The sequence below is a fragment of the Cydia splendana genome, chromosome 22 (genome assembly GCF_910591565.1).
Source record: "Cydia splendana chromosome 22, ilCydSple1.2, whole genome shotgun sequence".
Classification (NCBI taxonomy): domain Eukaryota; kingdom Metazoa; phylum Arthropoda; class Insecta; order Lepidoptera; family Tortricidae; genus Cydia; species Cydia splendana.
In genome coordinates, this window is record NC_085981.1 from 8,680,378 (window position 1) to 8,708,357 (window position 27,980).

Genomic DNA, 27,980 nt, shown 5'->3' on the forward strand with positions numbered 1-27,980 from the left:
ATCAAAATATTTTCAATAATATTATCATCCAAAGGAAAATGAGGACTACGTTTGTATGAAAAGGCGATTTCGCACGGCCTCCACTTTCGCCTTAAGTCGCCATTACACGACATTGAACTTGTCTCTAATAACGACTACCCATCAACCGCAGACAGCACCAAAGACAACTTATTAAATTCGGAAACCCTAATCAAAGGTACAATTACTGACGCCTACAAATTCCTGGCATCCAGAGCTTGTACGTGAGCAAAATCCCCCACACCGCACTTCCACGCACTCTTTCTCACACCAACATTAAGATATGAGCGTCCCTCTCTAAAACACCCACTCACATTGAGCTAAGTATACAACCCCGTTTTCAGCCCACAATTTCAGTCTAACCCCCGACGCGGCGGCACACGCACGCTCGACAATAAATTAAAAAAAAATCGACAATAATTTTGAAATTCGAACGCGCTTTAAAAATCGATGTCTGAGCCGGCGATGATCGCTTGACGTTTGTTTTTTTTCGAGGATTTGTTGGACAGTTGACAATAATTATTGACTGATTGATTGCTATTGGATTGGATTGTATTGTATATATTGTAAGCCAAAGTGCGAGTGAGTGAGGTTATCGTCGGGTACAACAGGTGAGTGCCTTTCGAGGACACTTTTTGGGTTCAGAATATCTCACAGACAAATGAAGATTCGTATTTCGTGGTTTCAATCTGTACATTTTATGTCTCGTTTTCTTTCTTGAATAGCTTTCCTGTAATTTTAGTAATAAGAATAATTTATTTATAAAAATAATCTAACTTTTATAGCGGCTACTAAAATGTAAATGTTAAAAGTACTAAAATAACTTATTTCTTATGTGTCTCAGCGAATTACGCGCAAAAAAGAGTAAGCAAAATAATCAATTTTATAGGGTATTGCTTATTTACTAATTTATTATCGCAATAAAATTACCATAACTTACTGAAGCTAAACTAAACAAAATATTGGCTTCGATTTTTTTTTATATTAATTTGGCTATTTATCAATTAAATATTATAATAAATAAATATTAGAAGACATAATGACAAATTGACTACGTTCCACAGTAAACTCAATAAGGATTGTGATGTGGGTAATTAGACAAACAATATATAATAATAATATATTAATATTTATAAATACTTAAATACATAGAAAACACCCATGACTTAGGAACAAAATATATCCATGCACAACATACGAACAAATGCCTTTACCGGGATTTGAACCCGGGACCATCGGCTTCATAGGTAGGTTCACTACCCACTAGGCCAGACAGGTCTTCGTCGTTTTACATGGTTCGATTACGTAGGTATATTTGCTAGAATGTAATAAATAATTTTCACCTCAGCAGCTCGAACAAGGGTACTTTGCTTCTTAAAAACAGTGAGCAAAATGCGATTTTGCTCACTGAATCACTTTGTCTCACTCAGTGAGCAAAATCGCATTTTGCTCACTGATTGTGTCTCACTCAGTGAGCAAAATTGACATTCAAGTGACCTTTATAGTCATTTCAACATGCGGGGTCTAATACAAGTTCGATATATTTGGGTTCTATTATCTCTGTCCCTCTAGGTATGTTCTCACTGCTTAGGGTGAAAAATTTTGTGTACTACACGAGATCAAAGTTATTTACATCTCGTGCGCTTTTGAATCCCTTACTACGCTCAAGATTCTAAATTAGATTCACTCGCTACGCTCGTGAATCTATTATAGAATCTTTCTCTTGCACGGGACTCAAAATAAGCACTCGAAGAAATATCAAACTTTGATCTCTTGTTGTACAAATAACTATTCTAACAAGAAATTGATCTCTATTTGGAAAAGTTTTAGAGTGTGGCAGATACTTTTCGTAATATTTTTGATAATATTTAATTATGATCGTTTTAATTTTTGAATATTTTTCAATGTAATACATTTTATCTTATCTAATTCACGACACTCCCGGGAGAGTCGTGGACTGAACGCCACACCAATGCTTCAATCCGAAGCCAACTAAAATTCCTCACTCCTCTCTCTGTAGTCTGCTTGCGGAGAGCTCTTTCTTTCTTTGGACACGTGGCGAGACGAGAACCACACAACCTCGAGAAAAACATAATGATTGGCCGTGTCGAGGGAACAAGAAGTAGAGGCAGAGCTCCAACTCGCTGGATGGATCCTCTTCTGGAGGCAATTAATTGTGGCACACAGTCCGCACTTCATCAGGCTCAGAACAGAGCAGCCTGGAGACTTCTTACAGATAGAGCTACTTATGGTGGTCACGACCCTCAGCTGTGAGGATAACGACGAAGAAGAATATCTAATTGTTTCATCTGCTACTATTAATGGTGACTGTACCTAGTTTAGATTAAGTTTGAACCATTACTTTAGTCTTTGACGTACACCCTTATTAATATTAATGCTTTAATAGTTAAAAAGAAACATTTGTATAACCAAGTATAACTAAACAGCTCTTATACAATTTTAATAAAATACATCGATGCGGCTATATGTTTCATTCTTAGAACAAGTCAATTTCTCGAGGATACCAAATAATATAATAAGATACCAAATAAATGTACCACGTCCAGATCTTCGCTCTTCTCGTAGCCTTAATCTCATTGTCCGCCAACATCGAACGGGTTTCATGTCCAATTCTTTCACTGTCCAGGCCATCAGACTTTGGAACGTTCTCCCACTCTCTATCAGACAAGCGCAGACCAAATCCACATTCAAGCGCATGCTGCGCAAGCATTTTCTTGACAAACTTTCTTCTTCGTCAACTTAATGATTCACACTAGGTATATAAATATGTATAGTACCTATATGTAGGTTTATTTATATAAGTATAATATATGTGTAAGTTTATCAACATAGTTTATATTCATATATAGCCTTGTTTGCAAATTAATTTATACTTTAAAGAAACTGTATCTATTTAATCTTATAAGAAGATAGGTAACTACAGCGAACGCGCTACTCTTTTGATATACAGGGTGTAATAGTTAAGTGTAGCCAGGAGATAATTCTGTAAATATAACAGATATCAGAAAACTTCAAATTGATATCGAAAGTACGTTACCCAATGAGTAAAATTACATTAATAACTTTTTAAAATAAAAGCAGAAATATCCCAAACTTTAACTTCAAACCCTCCCATACATTTAGTACGACGACTCACCCCTCAAAGAACGCCGTCGGTGTCGTAAGAGATAAAACTGCTTGAGATTCATTATTTGCGATAGTAAACTGTAATAAAATAATAAAAGTACCGTTTATGAAATAATAAATCTAACATTTAACTTATTTTTTAAGGAAGTACATTTTTTGTTTACAGTAGTTGCTCGAAGTGACGCCCTTCTTGTGCGATACATTGACGGACTTTCTTAAATGTTTCTAAATGAACTTTTCTTAAACTTCACGTTGTGATTAAAAAATAAATGTTAGTTTTATTATTTCATAAACGGTAGTTTTATTATTTTATTACAGTTTATTATCGCAAATAATGAATCTCACGCAGTTTTATCTCTAGGGGTGAATCGTCGTACTAAATGTATGGGAGGGTTTGAAGTTAATGTTTGGGATATTTCTACGTTTATTTTTACGTTTAGTTTTCTATTCTTTTGGCACTGTATACTGCAGTTTATTGGCATTGGTTGACTGGTAGAGAATGCCTTAAGGCATTAAGTCCGCCATTTGTACCTTCATGTATTGTGCAATAAAGATTAAAATAAATAAATGTAAGGTTCTGTATAGTTCAATTCTTCGATAAAAAGATGCCAAATAAAAGGGAGATTGACATCTTGGCTAGGTCTCCAAGCAAACGAAAGCCTCTTACCTGCAAGCTGCTAAGTTATTTAAATGAAAACCGTGCTTGAATTACTACTAAATGAAAATGAAGTTAGATAATCTCTACAAATGGCAAAAATAGAAAAATTTAAGCTGAATTGAAGCTCTTTTTATATTAAATCTTTGAAAAGAAAGGGCATATCCGTTGACCTCTGGATAATGGAGTGGCCAGTGAGCTGTAAAATAGTACAAATTAAATGTACGCCTGAAAAATAAAACATAAAAGAAACAAATGTAGAATGAAATATAAAAGTTACAGCGAGTTATTATGTGCCAATATTAAAAACTAACGAACCGCGATCGCGATTTCCAATTTCATTCAAATTCATAAAATGGTGCATACGAGGATTGACCTGAGGTGTTCAGAATTAAAAATCTATTCATGATATGATAAAATGGCTCACACATGTTAGTGCGCGCGAAATGTATTGCAAGGTGTAATCTCGCTCGTACGGCCAAGGAATAAAATTACAGTATCCTTTTGTGCCTTGTTATATTGATAATAGTAGAGTTAAACCATGAAAAGTCTGCAAATCTGCAATTTAATAGCTTGTTACGCCGTGCAAGTGTTATTTACACGTCATAATTTCATAGAAGTTTGACGTTTAAAATAACACTTGCACTGCGTGCAACATCGTTGCAGACTTTTCTTTGTGTAACTCTACTATAGTCTTGTACCTGTATTCGCGCACATAAATTATTTAAGCTGTCGTACACTAACGATCAACAAACTGATCAACATAAATATGGCGGTGGCACCTGTCATCCCGTAGAAAACTGTCAAAGTTTTCAGACAAGCTTTAATAAAGTACGATGACGTTGACAAATGGTTAGGTGCAACCGGCCCTTGCTGGGGAGCTTTTGCATAATGTCCCTTTTCAAATCGCTATTAAGCCATTGGGTTCAGGCAGCAGTGTTTTTAAAAAATCGTTGGACTTTTTTAGCCATAACATTGCAAAAATATGAATAAGTAGCCATTTTAAGGCCCATCAATCCATCATGTTAATAGCTGTTGTACAAAAATAGTTAAAACCTATATAGTTAAACCTAACCGTTTTAGAGTTAGACAAAGAAAAGTCTGCAGCGCTTTTGATAGCCCACGCAGTGCAAGTGCTATTTATACGTCATCACTTCATAGAAGTTTGACGTTTAAAATAACACTTGCACTGCGTGGGCTATCAAAAGCGCTGCAGACTTTTCTTGGTCTAACTCTAGACCTATATTCGTGATTTCTTTCAATTTATCCAAGTTTCGAATCACTAAAGTTAAAAGACAAAGGCCTTATAGTGTTTTTCAAACTCCATGGGTGGAATGATAGGTGTAATTTCAATAAAATTTTGCGAGATTTTTAGGTTATAAATATGGAGATGACACCTGTCATCCTACCCATCGAGTTTGAAAAATATTATAAGATTGTTATTCCTATTATTTCCCAACTAGCAAAATAATCGTATAAGAATTGATTTACTCAGCCTGTAATCGTATAACAGCCGAGTTACGGTTGTTGAAGCACCAATATATCGTATAATAGCGGTTAACTCGACTATTTAGCAATTTTCGCTAATTAGTGCTATAATCATGTCGTATAAACGTTTATAGCACTATCTTTTAGCACTTTTATTCCACCTTGTAATAAATGCTGAGTTAGCGCTACTAAATCACTTTTATTCAGCATAATTGTTCTATTAAAATCATATAACAGCTATAGATTAGCTAATTGTCTGAATAAGGCGCTTTAATACAACTGTTACTTAACTCTCTTCTCTGTTGCTATAAAAGCCTATTAAAAGCAATCAAATAACCATTTGGCAACAATGCTGCTGTAACAGCGCGCTTATATCATAAATCGGGTAATGGGGTTCAAACCGCTGTTATAGGAGCTGAAGTGTATTTACAGGTTTTATTCAAAATGTATTCAGCTTAGAGTACTTTTAAAGAGTTTTGAACTACATTAACATCACAAGTCAGCCATGTTGACGTTTCAATATAGTCCGGTGGCCAACTGCATGAAACCCTACCTGACAAAAAAATAGAATAATCCAACTCTGTAGGGGTAGCTGACTTTTAGTAGCATCAACTGTTCTTGGTCGGCCGCGGCTTAATTTGGAAAATTTTGCGCTAATGGCAAAATAGTGGCACAAAAATTCATAAAAAAAAAAACCCCATCGTATAATAGAATGAAACTTGCATGGTAGGATAGCTGCCTTTGAGGACAGCAAAACAAAACTGGTCAGCTACATTCTGTGTTGGCAGGTTCTTGTGTCCGACCGAATTTGTGGTACCACGTGACAGCTACAATTTACCTCATCGAAAAATAGAATCAAAACAACTGATTGTAATACCTACATTAAATTTGTTGACATATGTCTTGGTCGGCCTCACCTTAGCCTGACAGCGTTTTCAGTCCGTCCGCATTAAAAAAAAAGTCAATGGCAGCTATCCTACCATACAAGTGACATTCTATTTTTCGATGAGGTAAATTGTAGCTCACTTGGTACCACAAATTCGGTCGGACACAGGAACCTGCCAACACAGGATGTAGCTGACCACTTTTGTTTTTTTGATGAATATTTGTACCACTTTTTTGCCATTTGCACAAAATTTGCCAAGTTAAGCCACGGCCGACCAAGAGCAGTTGAAGCTGCTAAAAGTCAGCTACCCTTACAGAGTAGGATTTTTCAATTTTTTTATCAGGTAGGGTTTCATGCAGTCGGCCATCGGACTATAAATCCATAAACATGGCGACATCATGTGCTATAAGTGTAGCAGGAAACGCAGTTACTCGACTTATAGTCGAATTAATGAGATATAACAGAAACTAGACCGTGTAAGCAAATTTTTACTTATTTTTATTAATATATTTTTATTGAAATTTAAGAGAATAGGCGGTTCATGAATATATATGAACCAGTGCCTTTGGTTTTATCAATAAAGTATTTTTCGCGCTGGGTTTTACTGTATTACGTGTACTTACAGACAGTAAAAACTTATGTACACTATCACGGTAAAAATAAATGTCATGGATGACAGCAGTAAAAAATACTTAAGTACCTTTTTGTTTTATTAGACACGCGAAGACGATTAGGCCTCAAACTTAATCAAATAATTGAAATATAATCGCTTACCTGAGATCGTTTTTAGCACATATTAGTTGAATAAAAGCATTTACTGCACTCTTACACATTTAAAATGCCGAGTAAAAGCAATCCGGCTACCTTTACGAAACATTTTTGCTGAGAAAAAGCAGTGCGGCTGCTTTTATAGAACACTTTTACTGAGTAATAGAAAATTGCTAATGTTTATAGAACAAATAGTCGAGTAAAAGCACTATCGTTGCTATTAAAACACTAGAAGTGCTTTTATCCACTTTTACTCAACTCTTACAGCATCGATTTGCTTCTTATACAGCGCTTACTCGATTTTTATAACACTTTTAGTCTGTATAAGTGCGCCTTTTCGCGTTGAGTAAACCCTTACAGGACTTTTACTCGACTGTTTTTACACCGTTTATAGCACCAAAAAGCGAAAATAAAAACGTGCTCTCAACTTTTATAGCACATAGATTTGCTAGTTGGGTTGCAACCGTATTATGATCTAAACAAGCGTTAAGTTTCTTCAAAAACTCTGCTGGCTGAACCCACTGCCCACACTTCAGCGAATGGGATACTCCCAGCATCCCAAAAATCCAGCATAAACGATTCATTGAAACACTCTTTACTTTCCTGCAAGTTTTAAGCTACTGTAAAGGTAGAGATGGGCAATAGAGAGTACTCTCTCCAGGCGGGTTTATGCTGGGGACCGAAGTCCACAGAGAGGTAGTCAGAAGGAGTATATACTTATAGTAAGTGACATTTGAAACTCCGTAAGCGCGATGTAGGTTTCTTACCAAATTGCGTTCTAGCTAGCGCCATCTGTTAGAATCTTGTGGCACGACATCGACAGTGACAACTACAGGAGACGCCACAGTATAGTAAGCAAAAGTAGCTAAGCAAGCAAGGTGTCCAAAATAGTCTATACACGCTCTTAATCATTTATAAAAAAATATAGATTTAGTTAATTTTGAATACCTCGTTCGCTTATCACAACTGCCGCTGACTGTACTCGTCTAAGCGTTAACTGCGGCACTGTACTTAATTGAGTGCACTTTAAGTGCTAAGAACTTAATAGCGCTGCAGCAGTCTTTATAGAGAATGAACGCAGAAAGATAAGAACACTGTGATAAAATGGCAAATTGAGGCGTATTTTTGTTTTAAAAATGTTATTTTAATTTGATAGATCTCAGTGCATCTTAATTGCACTTTTGTAGCGGTTCCAGTGACTAGTACTAAGACTAATATCAAGTCAAAACTATATTTTAACAACCTGAATGCGCTCGATGTAAACATTATAATGCACTTAAACTTTTATCACTCTACAAATAGGATTAAACAATGTAGGGTAAACCTATTTATAATTGGATACAATTGCAAAAAATTATGCCAATGGTTAGTTTACACGTACAGACATTGGATGTTTTACTTCACTTCTTTTATATAGTGACAGCTGTCACCTCAATACAATTTTCCGTTTTAGGGTTAAAAATTGTATGAAGATGACAACTGTCAGTACTGTCACCGTATTGAGTTATTGCTGTTATTGTATGAATATTTTACAAATTATGTTGCTATCTAATAGAAAAAAAATTACAGTACATATTATATGGTCCCACTTTCCCGCACTAAAGAGCGAACACTTTTCGTGCGTATGTCAAAAATTTAAAGGATCATACGTACTGTAAATCGTTGTACGATACACGTGCAAATAGGTAATTCGCAACTCGTGTCCATTTAAAAACACTCCCTTCGCACATGTTTTAATTTATCACCACTCGTTTCGAATTTCCTCTTTTCCGCACGTGTATCGTAAATAACTATTATTGCACCAATAGTTATAGTTTACATATATGTAAAACTATGTACAAAGAAACTACTTGGTACTTATGAAAGCAAAAGAATGTAAATAATCGTATATGATTCATAATAGTTATTTGCCGTGACTTATTTTTCAAAAGTGTCAATAAAATGACACGTAATATTGTTTACCTTTTATCTAATGCTAAAAAAATCGATCTAGTATTCAACCGGGAAAACGTTTAATATAGTAAAGAACACAAAGATACCATCAAAGAAATCTGCAAACAAAATTAAACACCAGGAAAAGTCGTTTAAAACAATCCGGTTCTTTGTTCCAATCCGTTCAATTCAGTGAATGGGTGAATGAGTGAATCATTCACTGAATGAGTCGACAAATGGAATCCCGTTCCATTGTATTAGTCCACGTGCCGGATTATAGGTGGCGTTTAAAAGAAAAGTGGGAGACAGGTTTTCCATAGAAACGTAGTTCCCATTTTCCTCTCTGGATATTGATATTGTAGGGTCCATGTTTGTACTTAATTAGACTTTTAACACCTTTGTAAAATACCATGATTGCATTGAATAAATGATTATGATTATGGTAAATATTTTCATACGATATAATTTATATTGACCATACCTATGCCCCTGACTTTTCTTAGTTTTTAATAGTCATAATGAGTTAGGAGCGAATATAAAATAATTAAATCAATCAGGCGAATCAGGTCCTTAGTTTACATTTAATTAATTAATTTTTGTGTTTGTGTATGTGTTAATTAAATTTAATAATATTATATTTTATTATGTAATTAGTTTTAAATGTTTTAATCACATATGGAATATTTCTGGAATAAATTAATTTCTTCTTCTTCTTTCTCCTGGCTTTTGTCCCAGTTTATTTGGGGTCAGCCCTCCTAGTAATCTTGCGCCACAGCTCACGGTTGTGATTGTCTCGTCTGTTGCGTTCAACAGCTTCAGGAATAAATTAATTTCATTCATTCATAATAGCGAACATATTTCTGGAAGCTTCTAGCTTTTATATTTTAATATCAAAATGTGTTACTTACCGTAAAAACCCGTTTTAATTAGGGAATTCGCTGTAAATGGGTTTTTGCGGTAAAATATGTATTAAATCAAATTGTGTAAGTACAATATTTTCTATAATATTAATATCCAGAGAGGAAATGGGGACTATATTTGTATGGAGAAGCGATTTTCCACTTTCCTCTTAAAGTGTGGCATTAAAAATATTTGGGTTAATCTTCTTTAAGAAAACTGTTTACATTGAACGGGCTTTTGAAAGTTCTTTTGATTAAATTTTAAGGTTATTGATAATTATTGTTTACGTTTGCTGGGCTTTTCTTTTACTGGGTGTTAGATTTTAATATGACTAAAGTTGGCCTGGGTAGGCGCTCATTTTTAGAGTTCCGTACCCAAAGGGTAAAAACGGGACCATATTACGAAGACTCCACTGTCCGTCTGTCTGTCACCAGGTGTATCTCGTGAACCGTGATAGCTAGACAGTTGATCACAGATGATGTATTTCTGTTGCCGCTATAACAACAAATACTACTAATAATACGGAACCCACGGCGGGCGAGTGCGACTCGCACTTGTCCGATTTTTATAATTATCATGCTTATAGATAGATAGTGTTTGGAGTAATGAGTTTAATTTTTAAGACCTGGAGGCGTTTTCTGCTTCTAATATGGCCTTGTGCACAAATCACGCGAGGTTAGATAGGGGGAGGGGGGTCACGAAAAAATCACGATAGATCACGTTGGGGGAGGGGGGTATAAGGAAACCTCACGTGTATTTTTCTACAGTGAACGAAACTAAGAAAAAAACCACACCACATGAGATACCACATGAGACTTTTTCTCGGTTTCGTTAAACATAAATCTTCACTCTGCACTTCAAAATAGCGAGTCTATTTAACGAAAATAGAAAAATAAACAAGATGTTCTATATACAATACTATTTTTCTTAAAATTTGGTCGAATGAAAAAAAATCAAAATTATACACGTGAGGTTGTGTGGGGGAAGGGGGGTAGCCAAAAACCTCACCAAATATCACCAAGGGAGAGGGGGGTCCAAAAAGTAGCCGAAAACACCTCGCCTGATTTGTGCACAACCCCTAACAAGTTGGGAATTTGATCTGGATTTTTTATGGATCTCTGTCGATGTAGTAATGATAATGTCGATAATAAAATCTAACAGTAAATGCAGTAATCACAGTTGAAAAATCATGCAATTGTTATCTTCTCTTTTAATAAGTTATTTATTTAAACGGTGTTTCTTATGCAAGTAAGTACTGCATTTATTCAGCGAATTCGTTAAAGCCGATGACCAATAAAAAAGCGAAAGCGACAGACACTGTCATTATCATGCTATCACGTATCTAGACAAAACAACCAAAATAAAGGGTGCGAAGGGTAATCCTCTCATAGAAAATTTGAATCTCGCGCCTTTTGCTACTGACAAACTTGTTTGACCGGCTATATTCTGTACTGGATGAATCCAAGGGCCAATGCAAAAAGCCAGTGGCGTAGCGCGAAAACCTCATCTGCGAGGCCCTTATCAATGTGTTTTCGCAACGTAATAAAAAGTTTGGCTTTTCGAGGCCCCCCTAAGTGCGAGGCCGTGGGCGAAGGCCCCATCCGCCCACGCCTAGCTATGTCACTGCAAAAAGCACCGACGTGGCATTATCCTGGGTCTCTCATATTGGTGCTCGTGTAAGAATACACGTGTAAATCATAATTAATTATATGAAGAAATTGTTTTTATGTTTTCAACGACCCGAGATTTTGTAATTAGTAGAGGACCCTCAGCGAGTGATTATAGAAGGTCGTTTATTACGAAAATTTAGCTGTAGACAATATTAATCACAAACCGAAATTGTTAATTTAATTTGTTCCTAGAATATTAATCACGGAATTTAGATTTTGCAAGATCGTAAACTTCGTTCGAAACATAAATTAGCTTTATCGACAAAGCGGAAAGGTATTTGACGTTTATCATTGCAAAATTTGCGCGGAGTTAAGGTGACAGTCCATTTCCAACGACAGCAGCACTACCATTCATTTTACTATGGAAATTGACAATATAGTCGCACCAAACAAAGTCTGCAGCGGATTTGATAGCCCACGCAGTGTAAGTGTTATGTAGACGTCATAATTTCATAGAAGTTTGACGTTTAAAATGACACTTGCACTGCGTGGGCTATCAAAATCGCTGCAGACTTTTTACGGTCTGACTATAACACTGACGAGTTCGTCAGAAATGGAATATTACCATTAGGGTATCATTCAATTTCTGACCGCAGCTGCAGTACTAGTACGAACGCGTCGGTGTTATTGTCTTTCCATAGTAAAATGAATGGTAGTGCTGCTGTCGTTAGAAATGGACTGTCACCTCAAGGTGACATTCGGATGTTAACCGTAGTTGCTGTTTTGTCTGAATTACTGCTGCGGCGCTGATGCTGTTGCTGTAACTGCCAATGTATTTGATAAAACGAGTGACGGATTGGAACGCAACGGCGAACGTTAGAGTAACATTCCATTTTTGACCGCAGCTGCACTACTACTACGAACGCGTCGGTGTTATTGTCAAATTTCCATAGCAAAATTAATAGTAGTGCTGCTGTCGTTGGAAATGGACTGTCACCTTTATTTATTTTATCAAGCAAATTGATAGTTATAGCGACCGCGTCAAGGCAGCAATAATATCGCAACAGTTGCCACCCGAACCAGGCGTGGCTCACTCCGCGATTTCGTCGCTTTGCTACAGGTAGCTAAAAGTACATCCGTTCCGCCCCAATTTTGGGGAAAGCCATAAACCGCGCGTGGCCCTGTCGCCACCTAGCGGCCATATCTGTGCTGATCGTAACAGACTACGCGTTTTGTTAAAGAGTGAGTCTTCTGTATCTTGAGGTGACGTGAGGAGTAGAGGGGTTATTAAATTAAACACATGCGCTCTATCTAATGGTCCGTTTACTACTGCACTACTAACTCAACAATCTGTCTCCCTATACTATACCACATTACAGGGGTAGTTGGCAAAGAAAAATGTTTGACAATAACATTTTTCTTTGAAGTTACGTACAATTACAGTACAATTACAATTAAGTAAAATTAACACCTTAAATGCTAGGTACAAAAAGTTTAGTTCTATTTTTGTGAACCGTTTCATGTTTGTTACATTTTTGTATGATGACATTAGGTTCCTTATCTTCTAAAACAACGTAAGGGCCGTCGTACAAACAGTTAAGTTTTCCACCGGTTTCGTTACGCACTAACACTTTATCACCACACTTGTATGTCACTGGATTAAGTTTTTTGTCGTATGCACTTTTACGGTCCATTTTCACTTTTAACAGGTTTTCGCGCGCATCTTTATGCGCCACTTGTAAACGGTACTTTAATTCTAAACTATAGTTATCAACATTATACAATGGTTCTACAAAATTACTTAATCTACTTGGAATTTCACAAGGTTTTCCGAACACTAGTTCGTAAGGGGCATATTTGGTTGCTGTGTAAACTGTATTGTTGTAACAAAAACACCAAAAAGGAAGCCAATGACTCCATGTCTCAGGATGTTGGTCGCATTGTATGCGTAAAAATGAACCTAAATTTTTATGTGAATTTTCTAATGCTCCTATTGTTTCGTGATGGTATGCTGTGGAATTTAATTTTTCAATTTCTAGTAATTTACATACTTCTGTCATGGTCGATGAAATAAATTCTGAACCCCTATCTGTTGTTATGCATTTTGGAATTCCAAACCTTAAAATAAAATTATTAACTAATGCTCTAGCTACTGTTTTAGTCTCCTTATTCGCTAATGGATACGCTTCCACGAATTTACTTAACTCACATTGTAATGTAAGTATATAGTTATTACCGCTATCGTCCCTATCGACAGGACCAACTATATCTAAAAATATTTTCTCTAAGGCATAAGTTGCGGTGGTCGTCACCACCATAGGCTCTTTTGTGTGCCTTGAATGTTTCATTTTTTGACATTTTTCACATGTTCGAACAAACTCTGTTACGTCTCTATCGATTCCTGGCCAGTAAAATTTCCGTTTAATATTATTTGTCATTCTTCGCACCCCAGCATGGCCGCTGGTAGGCAGAAGATGATAGTCATTTAGTATATGTTTAATATCTCTTTCACTCTCTACTCTCGTAACTCCTCTCAACACTAAAATCTTGGGCCCTTCATATTTATTTTTACATTGTATTTCATTTAACAATTGTTTCATGAATTCTTCATTTTCACTTTTTTTAATTATCATACATATTTTGTCGACATTAATTGTTTTACTAAATTTACTCAATTTTTCCACAAATACGGCTCGCGTGAATTGTGTTGAATAACTGAGATTTATATATAATATTTTTTTATTATTCGTAAATGCAAAACACTCCCATTCTGCATCTATCTCTTTTTTATTTCGTAGTTGGTTAATTTTATACTCATCTGACAAAACCATTTCCACGGAATCATTCGGTATCCTTAATATTTCCACGATTCGCGGTTGATCAAGCCGCTTATCTTTGGCACTATTAGGGATACTGTCAGTCTTTACCTTACTCTCCTCTTCCTTCCTTCTCTTCGCTCTTGTCATCACCGTGAAAAGCTTTTCATTCATCTCTTTCAATTCCTCCGATGTTATAATTACTCTAGATAATGCATCCGCGATGACATTTTCTGAACCCTTTACGTATGTTATATCAAAATTGTATTCTTCAAGAGTCAACCGAAATTTTAATAATCTACTACTTGGATCTTTCATACCAAACAAATAAATCAGTGGTTTGTGATCAGTCATTATAGTGAATGTCTTCCCGAATAAATACGGTCTAAAGTATTTTACACTCCATACTATAGCTGTCAATTCTTTCTGAATAGTCGGATATTGTTTTTCAGCCTTATTTAAAGGTCTGCTGGCGTAAGCAACGGGTCTTAAATCTGAATTACACAAAACCCCGCCTACGGCTAAACCGGAAGCGTCACATTGTAGAACGAATTTATTGTTTTCTGAAAAATCTGGATATTGCAAGATTGGGGGTGACATTAATTTTGATTTTAATAAATTAAATGATTGATCACACTCCGTAGTCCATTCAAAAGGTTCATTTTTTCTACAAAGTTTATTTAATGGACATGTTATGCTAGCAAAATTCTTAATAAATTTTCTATAATAGTTGCAAAACGCTACAAATCTGCGAACGGCATCAGCATCAGTGGGGGTTGGGTAATTTTGAATAGCTTTTATTTTATTTGGGTCGGGGGCTATCCCGTCTTTGGTAACAATATGACCTAAATACAAAAGTTCTGTTTTCAAAAATTGGCATTTACTCGGGTTTAATTTTAAGTTAACTTTTCGCAATCTATCAAATACGGATAGTAAATTTTTGTTGTGAGTATCTAAATTTCTTCCAAATATAACGAGGTCATCTAAATAAATGAAGCATTTCTCATAATTTAGTCCTGACATTGCCACAGTCATAACACGTGAAAACGCACTAGGTGAAATTTTCATCCCTTGAGGGAGGCGTTTCATTTGCCATTGCCCAGTGCTAGTCGTAAAAGCAGTTAGTTTTCGGCTTTCCGGAGCTAATTTTACTTGATAGTATGATTGGCTAAGATCTAAATGTGTATAATAAATAGCTCCTGATAACGAGTCTAAAATTTCATTTATATTAGGCAAAGGAAATTTATCATCCTGTATTGTGTCGTTGACCTTTCTATAATCGATAACTAATCTCCACGATTTATTTCCAGACTCATCAGATTTTTTTGGTACTAGCAAAATAGGGCTCGACCACTCACTTTGAGCCTCTTCTATGATATCATTTTTTAACATATCTTTAATTTGTTTTTCTACCTCTGTTTTATGACAATGTGGAATACGATACGGCTTAGTGTATACAGGCTTAGCATTCTGTTTTAAATTAATAGACTGTTCATATATCTTTGTTGTTGTCAACATGTCCCCAGGCAAATGAAAGATGTCAGCATATTTAGTGCATATAGACTCTATCGTCCGGCGTTCCTCAGAATGCAAGTGATCCAATTTCAGTTGCGATAACAACACATCAACTCGACTTGAAGTTGAGTCGCATTTATTAAATGTACAAGCCGTATAATTATTTAATGATTCTAATTTAGGTTTAAAAATTGGAATGCTCACATCGTTTTCGCTAGTATTAAGTATTCTAATTGGTATGATGTTTTCCCTTGGCGATACTATCGTACTGCCTAAAAATATATTTTCCTGAATTTCCTGCGGAAAAATAACACTATCTTCGGTTAAATTTTCGTATTTAATATAATGTATAGATTCGCTACGTGCTGGTATTTTCAAGAAATCCTCACTTACAGAAGGTGTATGTATCATACTGAGTTGGTATGAAATTAAGTCATTTTTCAAAATCAAAATCGAATTTTCTAAGTCAAAAGTCACAGTTTTGAATTTATAAAAGAAATCTTGTCCCAGAATTCCATCAGATTTACAAGGTAAAGAATCGAAGATATAAAATTTATGATTGAGTTGAAACCCATTTGGAGCCTCTAATGTAATGTAAACATATCCCTCAGAATATATTTTACCACCTATTCCATTTATAACAATCCGATCCGTATATACGGGTGTATTTCTCGGAAGTGCACGTGTACAAATTGCTGACAACGATGCACCGGTATCTAAGAGATGGGAACACTTGTTATTGCCTACATATAAGAAGGTATAATTGGCTTTATTTAAATCAACCGTTAAAATGTATCCTTTAGTCTCGAAAAAACTTATTTCGGCTGGATGTATTGTTGTCTGTGGGTGGCACTACGGGTGCCTCTCCCTGTTGAGCCATGTGAATATTATTGTTATGATAATATCCCCTACCACGGGCAGCTCGCCCGCGAGTCGATTGTGTGTAAGTGCCTCGAAATTGGGTACCGCGATAATTTTGGTTGCCGCGGTAATTATTGTACGTCTTATTATAATGTGCAAAAGGTTTATAATTGTAATGTTGGTTACCCCTGAAACCTCTATTCGAGTAACTTGCACGCCCTCGAGCCGGTTGTCGATACGACTTACCTCGCATGTGCATCACCGACGAGTTTGAAGTCGATGGTTGGGGTTGGGACGTCTCTTCGTCCTCTGCTGCTCGAATAGCGTCCTTAAGCTCTGTGTAATTACGTGCTGATATGATAGTGCTCAAACGCCTATTCCTTAGCCCGTCTGCAAATTTTTTGATAGCCATATTTTCATTAAGTGGCCTTAAAATTTCGTAAGCTTTCTCGTTTGCATCGGCCTGCGAAATTGTAAGGTCAACAAAGAGTGACTCTAGCTTAGCGCCATATTGCGCAATGGACATATCACTTTGGGAAATGTTGTTTATTTGCGTGAGTAACGCATTTGGCGACTTTTTTGTTAGCAAAAACACTTTCATGTCCTTAATTAAATCATCACACGAGCTATACTCCTGCTTTAACTTAAGTTTCGCTGATTTAGTCAACCTAGTCTTAAGAACAAAACTAACCAATAATTTTTTACATGCCGAGTCCTTGAGACAATCCTTATATAATTCGACACTATCTATAATTTTTTCTACTGTCTCTTCTTTTCCGTCCATAACAGGAACCAAATTTGCCGCTGTTTTTAAGTCAAATTTCTCCATTATTCTAGTTTGTTTACAAGTAGTTTCAGAAATAGTGGGCTTTTTGCCCGATATGTTCGTATCTAACTTACAATAAGTCTTAATTTTCTCATAGGATTCTTCGATCCTATATACTAAAATATCTAATATATAACCTAAACAATATTCTTCAGAACATTCACTTTCATTTAATATAATCGATTTGTAACATTCATATAATTCAGTAGCGCGTTGAAACTTTACGTGAACATTTTCTTGGTACTTTTCCCTTCGCTTACCTAATTTTCTTAGTAAAATTCTTATATTTTCCAATCGCTCATATATGGACTGAAGGTCAGTTGACATTTATAAAATTCATTCGTACATAAGGAAATTACTTAATTATCTGTAATTATCTGGCATAATAAAAATTTAAAATATACGGACCTTTTTATGTTAATCTAAATTAAAAATCGCTGTCTTCTTACGACATGGCCTTCAGATGGGTGCTGGCTCTGCCGGCTGCTCCTGCTGCTCATCGGCTGGCTGCTGGCCCCGGAGACGTCGGACCAACGATGCTCGTTGTCGCATGCGATTGAACCTGGTCAGCTCCCGCTGTACCATCCCACGGTGGTACTTGAAGTATTGTCGAATCCCGAGGATGACGATGGTCGCGACGCAGATGGCCAGTAGCGTGGCCACCATAATATTTATGTTGTAATGGTGGGTCTCGGCGTCTAAATCCGCGCGGCCGCCGTCGCCGTGTTGATTTATTACGGCCTCCTCGTTCTTCTGCTCACAAACACACTTGGAACATTGTTTCCCCATGTTTACGATATTTAATTTTGCTGTCCGTAACGTGAATGCGCGTGCGCACGAGCGGTTTCCGAAGGTGACTAGCCATTGTCCGCGAGTAGTAAAAAGTCTTAGTAAGCAAAACGTGTCACGGTCGCCATGAGGTGACGAGAGGAGTAGAGGGGTTATTAAATTAAACACATGGCTCATATATGGTCCGTTTACTACTGCACTACTAACTCAACAATCTGTCTCCCTATACTATACCACAATCTAGTACTATTATTTATTCTGTGCCCGAACGTCAAGTTTAGCTTGATCTAGGTTTACTATGTCATAAACTAACGACCCGGCTTTGCACGGGTTACACATAACCTTAACAAATTATACATCTAAACCTTCCTCAAGAATCACTCTATTGATAGGTGAAATCCGCATAAAAATCCGTTCAGTCATTTCTGAGTTTATCGCGAACATACAAACACACAAACAGACAGACGCGGCGGGGGACTTTGTTTTATAAGGTGTAGTGATGGTAAAAACACTCTTTCCCTCTGTTACCTTTTTACAGCTACAAAACCTATTTTGATGAAAACTGCGTGTAAAAAAGGCGACTTTAATTTTAAACCTTAAAAATGCTAAAATCATAAGATATTTTTGGAAATTTATAAAATTGGGAGGTAAAAATGACAAGGATCGAGTCTCACGCAGGCGAAACCAAGGGAGCCACTAGTAGCTTCAAAAATACTTAATTGAATACAGTTAAATATCCTAACCTAACTTCAGACTTTATAATGTGTGTGAAATTGTTCACATCTTCAATTAAAATTTAAAATGTATATTGTGGTAGTTATATACCTACATTGTGCAAAATTATTTATTAATAACAAACAAAAAGAAAAAAAAACTACACGTTAAAATTAAAACTAAAATATAACAAATCTTAAACTAAACTTATAAGTAAAAATGATCCCCAGGTCACCTTCATGCGTTATGGTGCCCAGAAGGCTGGCAGCGTTACCTTTTTGGATGGCCAGGCTTATTTTCAATTATAAGAATAAATGCGGTGATATTTAGCTCTCACTTGGAGGAGTTGAAGGGTACTCAATTACCCTCACTTCACCGGGTTTCTCTTTTAATTAAGTATATTTTAGAACCACTTATGGCAGGGCCTCGCTTAATTAGCACAATAATGTAATAAACAGGATATAAGTACCTGGAAGGTTCTTGTGGGAACAACTTTAATTTGGTGATATTAGTTTGAAATTACTTGAGCCCGATTCGGGTTTTGAAATAGACATCTATTAGACATCTTTTAGACATCACCAAGATACGATAACGATATGTTTAAGACTTGTCTAACCTGTCAAATTTGATTCTGGAGATACTGTTGAACGATTTCTACAGGATATATGACTTAGAGATCCAATTCACATCTAATCTTACTATATCTAACGTAAAAGTGACATTGGTTGCCCGAATTGCGCTGCAAAAGAGAACTAGTTGATATCTAAACTATAACGTATCTAGAATGGATGGAACGGCAGTTATAATGCATCACAATCCGAACATTAAAGTACGAGCATCAATCAATCAAATTGAGATTTAAATAAAATAATAATAATTAATGCCGTTCCTACTCGTACGAGTATAATGTATTAAGGATGACTCACGTTAGACCGGGCCGTGGCCGTATCACCCGTCATAGAAAATTATATGTCGGAAACTCCGGCCCGGCCCCGGCTCGGTGTAGCGTGAGTCATCCTTTAAACACAATAGGTGCTGCAAATATAAACTAGTAAATTGATAACATTCGTTCGAAAGAAAGAACAATTAATAACACTAGAAACACTTTTCCAAGAAGTGTTAAATGAACTGTGCCACTGCTTCGAGTAAATGAAACCTCTTTAATCAACCAAGACTAACACCTTCTCGGACCAAGCAAAAATAAACTCAATCACAACGTCATAAAGTCCTATATTACTGCAGAAACTTGAAAAGTTTTTCTTTTTCTCGGCGTCGAGAATTCTGAAAGAAGTTTGAAAGTCTGTATGCAGATTGTTTTTTATTCTTTTTTTTAAAACGAATGGACTTCGGCGAGCAAGTTTAATGCATAGCACAAAGAATTCTTTTACGCGTAGTTCGTTGGAGATTCTTTTCAAATGGAAGCAACATTTATTTGACAAAGTGCGATATATTAGATTGCATAAAAGTGTAGTGCTGCGAGGGAAATATTTTATTAGAAATCTCAAGTTAGGCGTCTATTCATGGAGTAAAGTTGCATTTTATTTCTTGATTATTTCATGTGTGTATGTATGTATGTATGTATGTATGTAAACACTTTATTGTACATAAGACAGGTTAAGATACAATTAAAAGAGAGTATACAATGTACAAAGGCGAACTTATCCCTATAAGGGATCTCTCTATTTCATTTCATTTATTTATTGCAGAACCATGGTTACATTAAGGTTATAACATGTATTAAGTGCATGCATGGTTACCCTGTCAGGACATAGCAACAGATATTCTAAAACTAATTACTAAATATAATTACATAGTCAAACTTAAAATAGCATTCAAGTAAAAACTACGAATTCATTCAACAAAGGCGTCATTCCTAGGTCAAATCATAAATTTGTATCTGTCATAAACTCTTTGACTGAGTAGTAGGCTTTAGAGATCTTCAGCCTATTCTTGTACATCAGTGTCTCTTAACCTGTGGTCTGCGGACCCCTGGGGGTCCGCGAGTATATGTACGGGGGTCCGCCGCAGTCTCACCTATTCTCACCGGTCTGAAATTTATTGCTGATTTTTTTTAATTAAGGGGTCCATGGACTTGTGCTTGATTTCCTAGGGGTCCGTGGATGGAAAAAGGTTAAGAACCGCTGTTGTACATGTTGAATTCAGTCTCGTACTTAATATCTATTGGGAGCTTATTATATATTTGTATACACCTATTATAGTATGGCGTGTCTACGAACTCAATAAGTCCGAATCCTTGAACAAGATGAAGTACCTTTCACGAAACTTGGCGAAATTAACTTCTCCAAAGAAAATGCAACATCATTTTTGATCACAAGTATGTTTGCTCATCCCGAGGACAGTAAACCCATCAGGTGTATAAACAACGGAGATCTCATCTCGAGCAGAGTGTGACATAGTAAGTTGCGGAGCGTGTAGCAAGGTGAATAGCGGGGCGAGCCAGTTTTTGCGAGGGGAAACGTGTGCAGTCGCATTTCTCACTCACTACCTGCAAAATCCAATCTATAATGATGACACAAATACATAGAAAATTACACACGTCAATGACTTGCACACCCCGATCTCTTTATTGTGTACGGATGAGTCACAACACGCACCGCGCTAGTTGTGTGCATGCACAGTTAATCTTGTAGATCGGCAGAAGGGAAACAGTGCGAATGCCGACTCCCTTCCTTGTTGCTCAACGAGTTAGGTATTACACAACCTGAAGATTTCATTAGTATAAGAAAAATAACCCAAAACTCGTCGATCAGACCGAATAATTAGTGTAATTTTGAAAATTGGTACTATACCAACAGTTCTTCTTTGAGGTGTACAGATAAACATACTGAAAGTTCCCGAGGGTGGTGAGTCGCCCGTGGGTGTAACTTTTTTCAATTGTTTGCTTGTGTTTCTAAAACTATAAGTATACTAGCGACCCGTCCCGGCTTCGCACCGGTTACACATTAACAAATTATACACCTGAAACCTTCCTCAAGAATCACTCTATTGATAGGTGAAAACGTGGAGAAAACGCATGAAAATCCGTTCAGTAGGTAGTTTGTTTAGCGGCAGTAGCGGCGGGGAACATTGTTTTATAATTTTACTGCCTAAAAATAAAGACAACCTACACTTAAGCAAGAATGGTGTAAATATAAGAAAAATATTACCGCTACTCGCTTATTGATACGCTACTTCACTGAGTCCTCTGGCTTATTCGCAACCAAGAATTCAATTTTGCGGCCTCTAACACAAGCTTCAGTGCAGACAGGATTTTTGTTTGTAATAGTGTATCTGTTTGCTTGTGCAATTGAAAATATATCTCTATTTGGTGAAGTTTCCGAGGTCATTCTGTGTTTATCTTGACAACACGCTATTTTCAATTTCACCTTGATAATTTTTGCAACAATATCTGCTAGGTAACGAGTTTATTTTAGTAAATATTGAAAAGCGAGGTTAATAAAGTTCTCGGAAATTCATTTAGGCTTCGATATTCGCTGAAAAATATATTTAGCCGAACTGCCAAGCCGAAATACTGTATTTAAGTATACATTTTGCTGAATATCCTATAACCGATTTTCTAACACGTAGGTAAAACAGTAATTTTTATGTAAAGGTAACAAAATAAGTATATTGCTCTTATATTTTTTTATTCAAATGGGTCATTGCCATATTTATAACTAAACGTGTACGTGAGTTTTAACTCAACGGAGACGGATCACTTATGACATTTTCAATATAAAGTTCTACAAAAAATATTATGACAGATTTTTATTCCAATAAAAGACAAGTCTTCATTAAAGTCTTTATGTATTTTTAGGGTTCCGTACCCAAAGGGTAAAACGGGACCCTATTACTAAGACTCCGCTGTCCGTCCGTCCGTCCGTCCGTCCGTCTGTCACCAGGCTGTATCTCACGAACCGTGATAGCTAGACAGTTGAAATTTTCACAGATGATGTATTTCTGTTGCCGCTATAACAACAAATACTAAAAACAGAATAAAATAAAGATTTAAGTGGGGCTCCCATACAACAAACGTGATTTTTGACCGAAGTTAAGCAACGTCGGGCGCGGTCAGTACTTGGATGGGAGACCGTTTTTTTTTGCCGTTTTTTGCATTATGGTACGGAACCCTTCGTGCGAGTCCGACTCGCACTTGCCCTGTTTTTTATAGGTTCCCTTGCCACGAGTGTTGATTATACTTATAAAGAACCTGTAATAAAAGTTTGCCGTATGGAAATATCTCTTTTACGGGTAGCCATATTTTACGGGCCGTAGTTTTTCCGATACTGGTACCCTTAAGCGTGAAATTGTGGATAAATTTTAGGTAAGGTTGGGGTTCTCCATTCAGGCTAGATAAAAAACACGTTGAATACACGTCGTGTTTTTAGTAAAACCTACGTTTTACGATATCCGGTTCCGTAATTAATTCCATTAATCAAAGGGCATGCAGAGAAAAGAAGTGGATGATGAAATTACAGGTACTTGAGAAAGAGGAAATATATTGTGCCAACCTAAATAAAATAAGAGGATGCTGATAAGCAATAATGTGTCAACCCACATCCATTTTGCAATAAGATGTCAACTCAAAAAATTGACGTTGAAGTTGACATTTTATTGAAAAATTATTGTGGGTTGACACATTTTTGTTGAACATTATCCGATAAAGGAAAGCCAATGATACTGGTGGTTGACTTGTAGGAAATATTATATAGCATTAGGTTCGCCTATTTAGTATGAAGATATTTTCCTTTGTGATTGTTAATTTTTAAGTTATTATTGTTCCTAACATTTGAATGCCAAATAATATTTATAAGGACTCCTGGCTACATACCTACATGATCTTGAAAACAAATATTTCTCTTCTAATAAAAAAACAACGAAGCTTTTATGTCAGACTTAAAAGAAAAAATAATTAGGTACCTCATTTTTCCCTACAATATTTATGACTCAATTTTGTGACGATCCGTTCAAAATGATCAAGTATAAACATTTTAATTTTTCCAATATTTGAGTCGTATTCAATAAAACCTGCGTCATTTTTGAGGTCACAAAATACTGTAAATGTTACTATTTCATCAAGGTCCTCCGCACCTGATACCAATTTATTCACACCCCACAATTAAACTGTTTTGTTTCATTACATCAAGCTTCATTCGGATTAAACTTGTTACGGTTACGAACTGGTTTTGATACGACCTTCACGATCGTCTTGATGACTGGCACCTCATGCACGACTTTCACTAGTTTCACTTCATTTCGCACTCACGCTTTGTAAGACATCGGTTACACACTAATTCTGGCGTCAGTTCAGTCCATTCGAGTTTTGACTGATGCCAGAATGATGGAAAATGGACACGGTTAGACGATCAGTCTAGACTGACAACAGACTGATAAAATTACATTACAATTACATCAGTCCGCGTGTTACACGATAATTCTCCCGTCAGTCTGACCAGACTGATGGACTGAACTGACGCCAGAATTAGCGTGTAACCGATGTCTATGAAAGAGCGAATACCTCCTAACCTTTGAATATTTAGTAACTGGAGAGTTGGAGACGCCATGGCTGTCATTTTCTGTACAAAACAGTCTGCCGATTTTTGCGGGGGAGGGGCACATTAAGTGTATGGCTATTTGTACGTGATGTACAAATAGCCATGTCTGATAAACGTCAGTCCATACAAATGATGCACAATTGTGCAAGGTTTTCGGCAGAGGGGTAAGCTCTTAAACTCCGGTTATTATATGCTCTAAGCTCCTAACACAAGTTTTTAACTTAAAAGGAGGATTCGGCACCTATGTTTGTAAACATTTGTCAAAAATAAATAATTTAGAATTGTGAATTTTAATTTCACCAATCAGCGTGAGCGATCAAGGTCCTATCAAAATAAGGTCAAAACCGTAACCAGTTGTAAAATTTGAATGTGGCTCCAATTTGTAATCCGTTTACTTTTTATCGAGCCAGCGACGTTTATTTCCCGTTAATGGCTTTTTATATTTATTACGGCTCTGAGGCGGTTTTATTTAGTAGTTAAGGCTTTAACGGATTAGCGCTTGATGCTGAAGCTGGCATTTTTTGTTAACATTTAAAACGTATTTTAGCAAATTTTAATCCTTACGAGGAGTTTCAGACGACGGTTTTGAATTTAGAATAGACTCCGTCCGCGAATTCGTCCGCGCAGAAGTTGTTAAACAAAGTTAGACCAAGAAAAGTCTGCAGAGATTTTGATAGCCCACGCAGTGCAGGTGTTATTTTAAACGTCGAATTTCTATGAAATTACGACGTGTAAATAAAACTTGCACTGCGTAGGCTATGAAAATCGCTGCAGACTTTTCTTGGTCTAAATCTACCTACTTTTAAGTCTAAACCATTAGGGGTTAAATAGTTATTTGTTCCACAAGGGAGCAAAGTTGATGTTTAACCCCTCGTGCTACTATTGATACCCGAGCAAGCGAGCGTAGCAGCGGTGTTTTGTTCCTGAATTTTGAATCTAAGAAATCATTGGATCATTTTGTTTTACAAAAATCATTTTATACTGGATGATTTTGACGTGATCCCAAATGTCATAAATGTTAAAAAGGTCACACTGAACAGGGTTTCCATAGGCTGATATGAAAAGCGATTTTGTAGTTAACCCCACTTGGCTATTTTGGGGTCGCGATCCTAAATATCAAAAATGTGTTAAGATGGTTATACTAAACAAAGGACCCCGCAGCAAACATAGGGAAAAAGTGGTTTCAGTTAAATCTCACGAAATTTTAGTATGATGGTAATTTGGCTCTCCTGATAATTTTGTTGTATGGGCACAACTCTCTCAGAAGTATACTTTTAGAAATAATCGATGTAATTGTTTTATAAAAAATATGTGTTTGTTAACCATTTTTACGTAATTCCTCCTCATGACAGTTGGTGGCTGCAACTTATAACGTCAGTAACTGTCAGTGCGTGTCATAACAATATATCGATTTTAGAAAACATGTCGCGTATATAGAAAATTATATACTTGATTCCATCTTAACACATTTTTGATATTTAGGATCGCGACCCCAAAATAGCCAAGTAATAAACAAAAAGTACAGTTCATTTATGAATTCCCTGGGTAGAAGTCGTTCCACGTCTTATTTTAGTTTTAATAAAGATATTAAACTCGAAAACTAAATTACTTAATCCATCTACGGCTTCTATTTATGCTTATCGACAGCCAGTAGCATCAATGAATCTTCTCCTCACCCAGTACGACCTTAATTCAACGCAACAAGAATTAAATTAAATCAGCATATTTTTAACTCGATAACAGTTGCGTGGGGGTAATCCAGGATGGAAGGATTACTATGTGTTAATGGAATTTAAACGCTTCGTCCGTGGGATAAGGTAGAATTTGAGTTAGTGTGGTTAGCTGTTGACGTTGCTAATCCGTTAGGGCGTGCGGCTGACGTGGACGCACGCGGACGTTTTTACTACGAGTGGTGACGCACAAGTCGCGTGCGTCAGTTACAACATACCACACATGTGTCTAAGGCCGCGTTCCCACTATGTTGTAACGACAGATAGTGGTGCGCCGTGGCCTGTACATTTAAATGCCGGTGTTAATTGTGATAGGTCACAGAATAGGCTTCATAGGTCAAACAACCGACATGGCCAGACCGAATATAACTACGGTTTTAAATTTAAATTAGAAAGATAGACCTGAGCCTTTGCATTCAACCTGAGTGAAATCTTAATATATATAATACATATAGGTATACAAGAATTGCTCGTTTAAAGGTATTCTTATTCAAGTCTTATCTTTTCCTGATTTCTCAAAACAACCCCACTTTAACAAAGATTTCAATGATTCATTTGAAGAGCTAATGGCTTACTCAACTTTACTTACTTAATACTTACAGAGAAAACAAAATGACGGTTAAAAGCATTACGACACTGGAAGCCAAATAGGAAAGACTTTTCACATCGTTTAGCCCGAACTAGGGTTGTGCGACGACGGACAAAAGTATCGATAATACCAACCTGACGACAACCGTAAAAAAATAGGTGTGGGAATCCAAATCTATGACACAGGTATATACATACATAGTATACATACATACATATAGGTACAAGCGTCTAGGAGCGGCAGCGATGTTTAGTTAGTAACTTGTGTGTGTTTAGTTTGTAAGTATGACTAACTGTATTTTGTATATTATTTAATGTAAACGCTGTTGAACTTCTCTATAGGTACATATATACATATATAGGTACATACAAGGATTACACACGGTAAACGGTCAGGCTCCGGGCCGAGGCGTCCGATACTACGTTTTCTATGACGAGTGATCAGTAATCACGTGATGTTTCTAGTTTCATAGAAAACGAAGTGTCTGATGCCCTGGCCCGGACCCGGACCGTTCTAGCGTGAGTTATCCTTTACTGTTTTATTCTAACAAGTAGCTGCCTCCTATAAAACGGATGGTGTGTCACTTATTCACCAAAATTGGCTCAGTTGTTACACGACAGCCTTACACTGAGAAAAAAAATGGTTTAAAACAATTGATATTGCATTAACGTTTAATGCTTTAAACAGTTCCATATGAACCTATCGAACCAAGCAGTAAAGTTTACTGTTCGTACGTTACGTACGTACGTACGTACATTTGTTGATATTGTATATAGCAGTTAATCTTAATGAAATCACTTTAATGTGTGCTCGATAGATCATATTTTTTTCAGTGTAGGCTGACTGATATATATCCAATTTTTTTTTAAGTTCTCCATTTGTACTTTTAGCTTTATTTTGTGAAATTAAGATTTGTAAATAGGTAAATACAGTGAAAAATATATAAAATGACAGACACATACATACAACCACACTACTTTTATAACCCTTTTGGTTAGTGGTCGGGTAAATTAAACATTTCGTTTTAAATACGATATTCGATAGCATCACGAGTACATCACTAGCGGCCAAGCAAAATGGCACAAATAAAAAGTTATTGTTAAACTTATCTGTTGGGGGGAGAAGGTGAAGGGGGGGGGGGATTTAAGCCGTTTGAGAGGCTGAAGAGGCAACAGTTTCGG

General features: G+C 36.4%; 1 protein-coding gene across 1 annotated transcript in view; it reads left to right on the forward strand.

Moving 5' to 3' along the window:
• Positions 1–403: 403 nt before the first annotated feature.
• The window catches only part of LOC134801495 (uncharacterized), a 148,377-nt gene continuing 120,800 nt past the window's right edge, over positions 404–27,980 (forward strand). The window contains exon 1 of the mRNA XM_063774104.1: positions 404–629. The gene's annotated coding sequence lies outside the window, so the exon portion shown is untranslated. The remainder of the gene's footprint in view (positions 630–27,980) is intronic.